The sequence below is a fragment of the Semicossyphus pulcher genome, unplaced genomic scaffold (assembly GCF_022749685.1).
Source record: "Semicossyphus pulcher isolate SPU_LCO1_2020_fin unplaced genomic scaffold, fSemPul1.0.p SCAF_3, whole genome shotgun sequence".
NCBI classification, from domain to species: Eukaryota; Metazoa; Chordata; class Actinopteri; order Labriformes; family Labridae; genus Semicossyphus; species Semicossyphus pulcher.
Genome location: NW_027211704.1, coordinates 35,922,770 through 35,932,500, shown reverse-complemented (window position 1 = coordinate 35,932,500; position 9,731 = coordinate 35,922,770). Strand labels below are relative to the sequence as shown.

General features: G+C 46.9%; 1 protein-coding gene across 1 annotated transcript in view; it reads right to left on the bottom strand.

The window, feature by feature from the left end:
• The window catches only part of dag1 (dystroglycan 1), a 37,979-nt gene that overhangs the window by 27,747 nt on the left and 501 nt on the right, over positions 1–9,731 (bottom strand). The gene's annotated exons all lie outside the window — the stretch shown is intronic.

Below are 9,731 nucleotides of genomic sequence, written 5' to 3'. Positions count from 1 at the left end.
CACACTGAGCACGCTCAGTTTGAAACCAGAGAGTTCACCTTTAATACAGGGGCACGGGCGGCTCTCAGTGCAGGTCACCTACATTCAGACTGTATTCATCAGTAAAGAGGAACACTGAAAGAGTCGTTCGCAGAGAAACACGTCCACCAAACAACATGAGCATTTAACACACACTGCTGAGCAGCCTCCGATCACACATTCAATATGAGCTAATGTTAGCATTCAACCACGCCACTCTGTTTCTACATCCTGTTCTCACCTGTCCTTCTGTCACTCCCTCTCCTCCCTTTTCCTCCCCCTCTATCTCCCCCTCCTCCCCTCGTTCCCTGCCTCTATTCTCCTGCAGACTCCGATCAATCAACACATGCCTCTTCTACATCCTCCTTCCACAAGCACGCACGCACACACGCACGCACACTCTCTGGTGTGTGAATCACGGCTCTGGCAGACTCTGCCCTTCACAGAGGAGAGATTGACGGATGAATGGGTGGGTGAAGAAGCGGTGTGATGGCTGGATGAGTGTGTGGATGGATGTGTGGGTGGATGAATGGAGGGATTAATGGCTGGGTGAATAAGTGGATGAATGGGTGACTCGTGACATCCTGATCCGTTACACAAACGTGCAAACCGACACATGTCAGCGCGTTGACTTCCTGCTGCAGCGACGAGGCTGTGACAGAGCGAGGCTGCGGTGTGTCGTCACACACGCGGACAATAAAGTTTATTCAAACACAGGTGTGTCACTGCGGGTCCATCTTCACTACATCATCAGCTCATTGCATCGATACGGGAAACACAAGCACATTATAAAGAATCAATAAACACTGCAGCTAACATCGAGACGCAGACGTCATTGAAACAACCATTACACTAATCGATGTTATTGATGACTGATTAACTGGTTAATAAATCAATGAGGTATATGATCCTCTCTGGGATTAACATAATGTATAGAACAAAAACAGAAACAATCAGCAGATTTATTAAGAACAGTTTAATACATGAAACTTTTCTCCTCTGTGTTAAACTGTGAGCAGAGGAAGATTACTGCTGTGTTTTTAAACCTTTTTACGCCCTTACTGGCTCAGTATAATGACTAATGCACTCAGAGCTCTTCACAGTGTTATTCTACGTGTGTGACAACATTACAGAAAGGATCCCTACAGAGATAGACCTTTTTGTTACAGAGGAAGATGATTGTTTTAACCACAACCAGACGTTACATCGCTCTCTGCAGACACACCAGACTCCATTCATAAAAACACTGATTTAACCCTGGTGAACACATCTGGTATGATGTTAGTTTGTACTTGTTATTGTGTGTTACACAAATATTATGTGTGATCTGAACCAACCATTTAAAACACAGAAGACACACAATAACACAAACACACTAACTGATCAGTGCAGCAGCAAAGCAGCAGCTCCTGTTCTGTTAGGTAAAATCACTGTTTTTATCAATGGAGTCTGGTGTGTTTGAAGAGAGGGATGTGACGTCCGTTTGTGGGTCAGAAATCACTCATCAACAGTTCAGATGCTTAAATATGTAAAACGAGGTCCCAGGTTTAAACAGTTATTCAGTGTTTAGATGAAGCAGTGTGTGTGTGTGCACGACTAAATGCAGAGTGTGATCACACGGGGAGGAGCGGTCCTGCTGTGTGTTACACGTTTGTCAGCAGTAAACACAGTGTGATCTGTAGAGGTGAACATTATCTGTTCAGCTCTCTGATGATGGATATTTAGTGATTTTACAGCAAACAGAAACACATTTCCAGGTGCGTCTCACGGTGCGTCTCACGGTGCGTCTCACGGCGTGTCTCACGGCCGTCTATGAAGGAACTCTGCTTCAACACTACAGCCTGAGCGAATCAGAGCCTGCTGCTGTGAGCATCCAGTGACCTCCGCTCCATGGAGGAGGGGTCAGACGAGCGTTACATACACAAGAGCACACATGCACCTGAATCACACCTGAGAGGGAGGGAACTGTATTTGGGCTTAAAGAGCATGATGTGTTTACACCAAGAGAAGGAGAACATGTGTGTTTCTAACTGCTTCAAAGAATAATTTTATGATTTATTATTAAAGACTCAAAGAAATGAAGACAACTGAAGAAACGTCGCCTCAAACTGAAAGCACACTAAATTATTCACATAACACTGTGTAAAGGACATCAATTCATCCTGTGTCTTTCGATGTGTGCCCTTGTGTGTGTGTGTGTGTGTGTGTGTGTGTGTATGTTCGTGCGTGTGCGTGTGTGTGTGTGTGTGTGTGTGTGTGTGTGTGTGTGTGTGTTGATGCACTTAAGCCGTAGGTGGAGGTAAATACAGCAGGCGGAGGAAATGAGAGCTGAGAGGAGCTGACATGTTAAATCTAACAGGCAAACACCAGCAGGTCCACCTCACACCAGCCCTGTGTGTGTGTGAGACATTGTTCCTGGAGTGCAGTCAAACACACACAAGCGCAGTCTCACACACATACAACAGAATCTCTCACCTACAGGAGGAAAGGCCTCAGGTTACACAAACTACACGTTTGGACACGTTCACATAGTCACTCACTGTTTCAGCATCAAGCAGAAAGAGAGACAGAGGAAGATGATTGTTTTAACCACACACAGACGTTACATCGCTCTCTTCAAACACACCAGACTCCATTCATAAAAACAGTGATTTAAGCTCACAGTCTATCTCTGTAGGGATCCTTTCTGTAATGTTGTCACACACTTAGAATAACAATCTGAGCCTGTCAGTGGAAACAACAAGAACTTTTAGTGGATGACCTTTGACCCACCAGGCAGTTTCACTGATGATATATGTAAAAATAGGTCCCGGGTTTAGACTCTGTAATGAACAATCTTCCCAGCATGCTCTCAGCTGCAGTGTGGTACAAACAAAAAGTGTTGTCCTCTCAGCGGGGTGGTGGTGTGAGTGTGTGTGTGTGTGTGGGGGGGGGGATTCCTCCATGGTTGACCAGGAAACTCAGACACTGTTTGTCTCCATGTCCAGGAAACTAACCAGCCAAAACAAGAGGGCTAATAAAAGTGTTCACTGATACACGGCTAATGCCCCAGAACTAATGACCGCTCTGCAGTGCACTTCTGTCCCCCTGTTAACACACACACACACACACACACACACACGTCTGAATCTACCAGAGCTCTGATGGTACAACAGGGGAACAAACCAGAACAAACCAGAACAAACCAGAATAAACCAGAACAAACCCGAACAAACCAGAATAAACCAGAACAAACCCGAACAAACCTGAACAAACCTGAACAAACCAGAACAAACCAGAATAAACCAGAATAAACCAGAACTAACCAGAACTAACCAGAATAAACCAGAACAAACCTGAACAAACCTGAACTAACCAGAATAAACCAGAACTAACCAGAATAAACCAGAACAAACCAGAACAAACCAGAATAAACCAGAACTAACCAGAACAAACCAGAATAAACCAGAATAAACCAGAACAAACCAGAACAAACCAGAACAAACCAGAACAAACCAGAATAAACCAGAATAAACCAGAACTAACCAGAACTAACCAGAATAAACCTGAACAAACCTGAACAAACCTGAACAAACCAGAACTAACCAGAATAAACCAGAACTAACCAGAATAAACCAGAACAAACCAGAACAAACCAGAATAAACCAGAACTAACCAGAACAAACCAGAACAAATCAGAACAAACCAGAACAAACCAGAACTAACCAGAATAAACCAGAACAAACCAGAACAAACCAGAATAAACCAGAACTAACCAGAATAAACCAGAACAAACCAGAACAAACCTGAACAAACCAGAACTAACCAGAACTAACCAGAATAAACCAGAACAAACCAGAATAAACCAGAACAAACCTGAATAAACCAGAACAAACCAGAATAAACCTGAACAAACCAGAACTAACCAGAACAAACCTGAACTAACCAGAATAAATAATAAAATATATATATAGGCTCTAATTAGGGGATCGGTGATCGGACGGAAGCTAATGACCAGCCTAGCCAGTAGCCGATCCAGTGGGTTGCTATGTTAGACACCTGTGCTGGCTTATCATTGGCCAGATCAATAGCTGGCTTCGGCAAAGACATAGCCTCCTTCGGCCTCTCAATAGTCTTAATTTTGTCCTTTTCCCTGTGCCATAGAAAAGTGCATTTAAATCAGTGATCAGCAGATCTCACTATAACAATCCTGATCTGTGCGTCACTATAACAAAGCATCACCTCTCATACACCTGTGTTTCATCTTTAGGTCAGAGGTTAAAACAGAGCATAAACTCTGCCATGAGACACTCTGTCTGTCTGTGTGTGTGTGTGTGTGTGTGTGTGTGTGTGTGTGTGTCTGTCTGTTTGTCTGTGTGTCTATCTGCCTCTCTGTCTGTCTGACTGCCTCTCTGTGTGTCTGTCTGTCTGTCTGTGTGTCTGTCTGTCTGTCTGTCTGTCTGCCTCTCTGTCTGCCCCTCTGTCTGTCTGACTGCCTCTCTGTGTGTCTGTCTGTCTGTCTGTCTGTGTGTCTGTCTGTCTGTGTGTCTGTCTGTCTGCCTCTCTGTCTGCCCCTCTGTCTGTCTGTCTGTGTGTCTGCCTCTCTGTCTGTGTGTCTGTCTGTCTGCCTCTCTGTCTGTCTGTGTGTCTGTCTGCCTCTCTGTCTGTCTGTCTGTCTGTCTGTGTGTCTGTCTGTCTGCCTCTCTGTCTGTCTGCCTCTCTGTCTGCTGTCTGTCTGTCTGTGTGTCTGTCTGTCTGTGTGTCTGTCTGTGTGTCTGTCTGTCTGCCTCTCTGTCTGCCCCTCTGTCTGTCTGCCTCTCTGTCTGTCTGTCTGTCTGTCTGTCTGTCTGTCTGTGTGTCTGCCTCTCTGTCTGTCTGTCTGTCTGTGTGTCTGCCTCTCTGTCTGTCTGTGTGTCTGCCTCTCTGTCTGTCTGTCTGTCTGTCTGTCTGTCTGTGTGTCTGTCTGTCTGTGTGTCTGTCTGTCTGCCTCTCTGTCTGTCTACCTCTCTGTCTGCCCCTCTGGCTGTGTGTCTGTCTGTCTGCCTCTCTGTCTGTCTGTCTGTGTGTCTGTCTGTCTGCCTCTCTGTCTGTGTGTCTGTCTGTGTGTCTGTCTGTGTGTCTGTCTGTCTGTCTGTCTGTCTGTGCCTCCAGGATGAATTGATTGTGATCACTATTGATCCTGTGTAATGATGGTGTTTGCCTGTGCAGTGAACAGAGTCTCTCTCAGCTGTAATCAGAGTCACATTAACTCTTTGAACTTTCACACAGATGTTTACACTGTGACTTAAAGGAGACATACAGGTACATCTGCCTGTTAGCTGAGGCTGCTGTGCTTTAAGAAGCTGCTGATGGTGCAGGTGTGTTTGTCTCTCAGCAGGTGAGTGAAGCAGCAGCTCAGACCCTCTGCAGAGAGACAGGAAGTGAACCCAGAGCAAACACACGAAGAAGAAGTACAGCTCAGGACAGAGCAGGTACACTTAAAGAGGGCAGACAGACGGAGGGAGGAGCAGAGAGAGGAGCAGAGAGGAGCAGAGAAAGGAGCAGAGGGAGGAGCAGAGAGGAGCAGAGAAAGGAACAGAGGGAGGAGCAGAGGGAGAAGCAGAGAGGAGCAAAGGGAGGAGCAGAGAGAGGAGCAGAGAGAGGAGCAGAGAGGAGCAGAGAGAGTGTTTCCTAAAGCCGACTCCTTCCTGAGTTTTCTTGTCTTAATAAAAGTTGAATTTGTTTCCCACAGTGAAACCGTCTGAGCTTGCTAACAGAGAGCCGAGCACGTGTTTAAATTCAGCGGGAAAAATCTACGACAACAAACAGACGACATTTTGAACAGAGCAGAAATATTTGAGTTTTATACAAATGACATTAAAACATGTTCATGTGTTTCTCATCATCTTCTGGCACATAAGGACAAAATCAGTCAAAAAGCAGATTTGAAGTTTGATATTATATGTTGAACCTATTATTATCATTATCATTATTATTATTATTATTATTATTATTATTATTATTATCATCATTATTATCATTATTATTATCATCATTAAATAACGTTCGCACAAATAGAAAATAGAGGTCAGAACTAACTGAGGAGCCGTTTGTGAGCTGAAAGAGTCGACTCTAATTTATGAGCCAAATGATCCGATCACTGTAAGGAGCCGTAAACCCCATCCCTCCAGCAGACGGCCTGTTAGTTACACACTTCTATCAGCCTCTATCTTAAACCCTTTATACCCTGACAGCAGGAGGAGTCCACCTGCAGCTCTCCCTGTACTGTGAGCGTCATGCACCAAACCCCAGTCTGTTTTCTGCTGTTTCTCACTAAGAATAGCTGCAGCGTCAGCTCGCTCCTTTTAAAGCTGCTCAAACATCCCATCACTGCTTTATTTTCTACCTCTGACAAATGTGCCGTATGTGCATCGACGAGTGGACTTCAGTCACATCAGGAGTGTGACTCACACACACACACACACACACACACACACACACACACACACACACACACACCAGAAGCCAACTGTGGGCAGAGGAACGCTGCAGATGCTTCATCCCCGTTTTAGCCCAGAGGAGCCGAGGGAGGGAGAGGGAGAGACAGAGAGAGACAGAGACAGAGAGAGACAGAGACAGAGACAGAGAGAGAGAGAGAGAGAGAGAGAGAGAGAGAGAGAGAGAGAGAGAGAGAGAGAGAGAGAGAGAGCGGGGGAGAGAGAGAGAGAGCCGGGGGGATCGAAAACTCATCTCCCGCCTGATAAAGAGGGCTCACTCCACAGCATGCACACGCTGTCTCCACCTTCCTCTCAGAGCTCCTAATAGCACAGAGGAGGATCTCTGAGAGGAGGAGCCTCCTCTCCTCCACCAGCTGAAGTTTGGAACAAAGATGAGCTTCATCAAGAGGAGGATTCACACGTTTCATAACACGGCAACACAATCCTGCTGTGGATCCTATGATCCTGATATAAGGAGCAGCTCAGACGTAGACAGGAGAAACACCATCAGAGAGGAGGGGAGGACGAGGAGAGGACGAGGAGAGGAGAGGACGAGGAGGAGAGGAAAGTGTGTTGTGAGGACACTAATCTTGTTTGCAGAGATGGATCAAAGTTGCAGTCTGATAAACGAACAAACAGAAGAACAGACTGTAAATAAAGTGATTAATCTGATGATGTCATCACTTCTTAAAGACAGACTCACTCATGCTGCGAGTCCGCTCTGTACCTGCGTTTCACAGGTACACTCTGTTTATACCTCTAAATAACTCTCAGCTCTTTGTGTGTCTCAGACGAGTGTGTGTCGGCTGCTGATCTCAGGTCAGAAGTTACTCAGACACACACACACCTGGTCATGAGTGAAGGTGGGAAACAAACAGTGTTCTCTGTGTCGAGGATTAAAGACAGCTTGTCTACATAACACACCAGGACGCCTGTTTACACACCGAACACACACACACACACACACACACACACACACACACACACACACACACACACACACACAGGAGTGAGTGTGCTCAGCTGCAGTGCTGCTCGTTGACATCACCATGGCCTCGCCTCAACAGGACAGAACAGGATATAACAGAAGGGAGCAGGAGATGATCTGAGACTGTACTGATCGACGTCTGTGGGGGTCAGAGTAAATCATTTGCCCCTCTGTGGGCTTCAGGGTCACAATAAAGACCCTCAGGGGACCACTGAAACCCTCCACGCAGCCCATCACTGCTCAGGCCGTTCAGTCAGAGACGAGCAGACCTGATCCTGAACCAGCCGAGGACTTTAACACACACACACACACACACACACATACACACACACACACACAGGAGCTGAATCTCTACAGGCCCTCAAAGGTCAGACTGTAAGAACCCGTCTGTAGTGGATCCAGACCTTCAAATAGAAGTCTGATGCAGTGAGACGCTTGTGAGGACCCAGAGGAGGTTCAGATCACCAGCAGGACGGGCTCGTGTTCATCTGATATAAAGGACATTATAGGTCACCTGCAGCAGCTGGAGGTCAACTGCAGCAGCTGGAGGTCATACACTGACTTTACATAGAATTAAATAGAATTGATATCACTACAGACTGCAGGAGTAGATTACAAACTTCATTAAGTCCCTGATAGTGTTTCTGTCATAAATTTACAAAGTCATCTGATTGGACGTCTCTGAGCCAATCACTGTGTTTCGTATCATTTAAAGCAGACTGCAGCAGAGCCACACCCACTTTTTCAAAGCCAACATGGCCGCCCACGAGGCAGGAGGAGGTGTTATTTTAAAGTGTTCATTATGTTGATGAAGAAGTCAGTTTGTGTTAAACATGAACGTTTATATTCAGTTTCATTCTTTAGCTTTCAGCTTCACACGCTCCTCTGTGTGTTCCTCACGTTGTCTTGACATCACTGTGTGTGTCTGCGATCATGCGCACTGTGCAGCTCTGTGTCTGAGTGACTGGAGTTCACAGTAACAGCCGTCCAGCAGAACGTCGGCTCCACAACACTGGAGGGGAATATCTGATGAGAACAATCATGAACTGGTTTCTATCAATCAGCTGATTGTGTACATGAATATTAAAGTGATGATGATGAGTCGATCATTTCTAAAAACATCCAACAAATGACTCTGAGACAAAAACGTGTGAGACTGAACAGAAAGAAACAAGTGTTCAGATTCAACCAGAGGAGCATAAACAATGTGAATGTAATATAATCAGGGTCTCTGCTGTCCAGGTGATGTTACCTGTTCACACACTGACACTCAATAACCTGCCTTACTCAGCTTTCTACTGTTCACACAGCGCCCCCCTCCCTCCCTCCCTCCCCTCTCTCTCACTCTCTCGTCCCCCGGTCAGAGGAGACACCACAGACCTCGGCAGGCTGTCTCACGTCTCCATGGCAAAGCGGACGTGAGCGGAATCACGACGAGGTGGGCGAACACATCCTCCTGTGCGCGCGGACTTCACCTTTAAACAGAGGAAACACCGTCACCGCGTCAGCAGCACGGGACCGGATGTGTTTATTTGTTAACTGCACGTTATTCCCCATCAACGCTCATGATGAGATCTCTGACACACTGTGACCAACTTCAGCTCCTGATGGCGCACGCGCACACCCACACATGCAACAGCACGAGCAGTAGTAAAGGACTAAACCTGAGGACCAACGAGGTCACTTACTGAAGGTCCACATTACGGCGGCTCAGAGGGGACACTGTCCCTCCCCAGGACGCCTAAAATAACCCTGAGAGTGTAACAGCCGTGACAAACAGTCTGTCACGTTTTAAAGAGACCCTCCAACCCCCCACCACCTCTAAAATATGCACCTGTTCGGGTCTGAGGCCAGAGGAATGAGGCTGCAGGCTGCACGCGGCTTCAGCTGTCCACGCGCCGGGGAAGGAAACACAGAAGGAGCCAAGGGGAGGAAGTGAGGAGGTGAAGGAGGGAGCAGGGCGGTAGCGGGGATAAGTAGCCCAGCAGCGAGCTAATAACACAGCGAGCTCCTAAAAATATCCTCACACCGCCACACCGCTCCGCCGCCGCTGCTGCGGTGAATCACGGCGCGCAGAACCGCCGCGCGGACCCGGATGTGTTAGCAACGATTTCACGCTGCTCCGAGTGTGCACAATCATATTATACATAAAGACTGACAGTCCCGAGCTACCGGGGGTGTTTTCTCTGCCTTCATGCCTCCCTCAGTCCGACTCTCTCTCTCTCCAGAAACACGCAGAGCCGCGAGGGAAGCGGCCGCGCTGCACACGG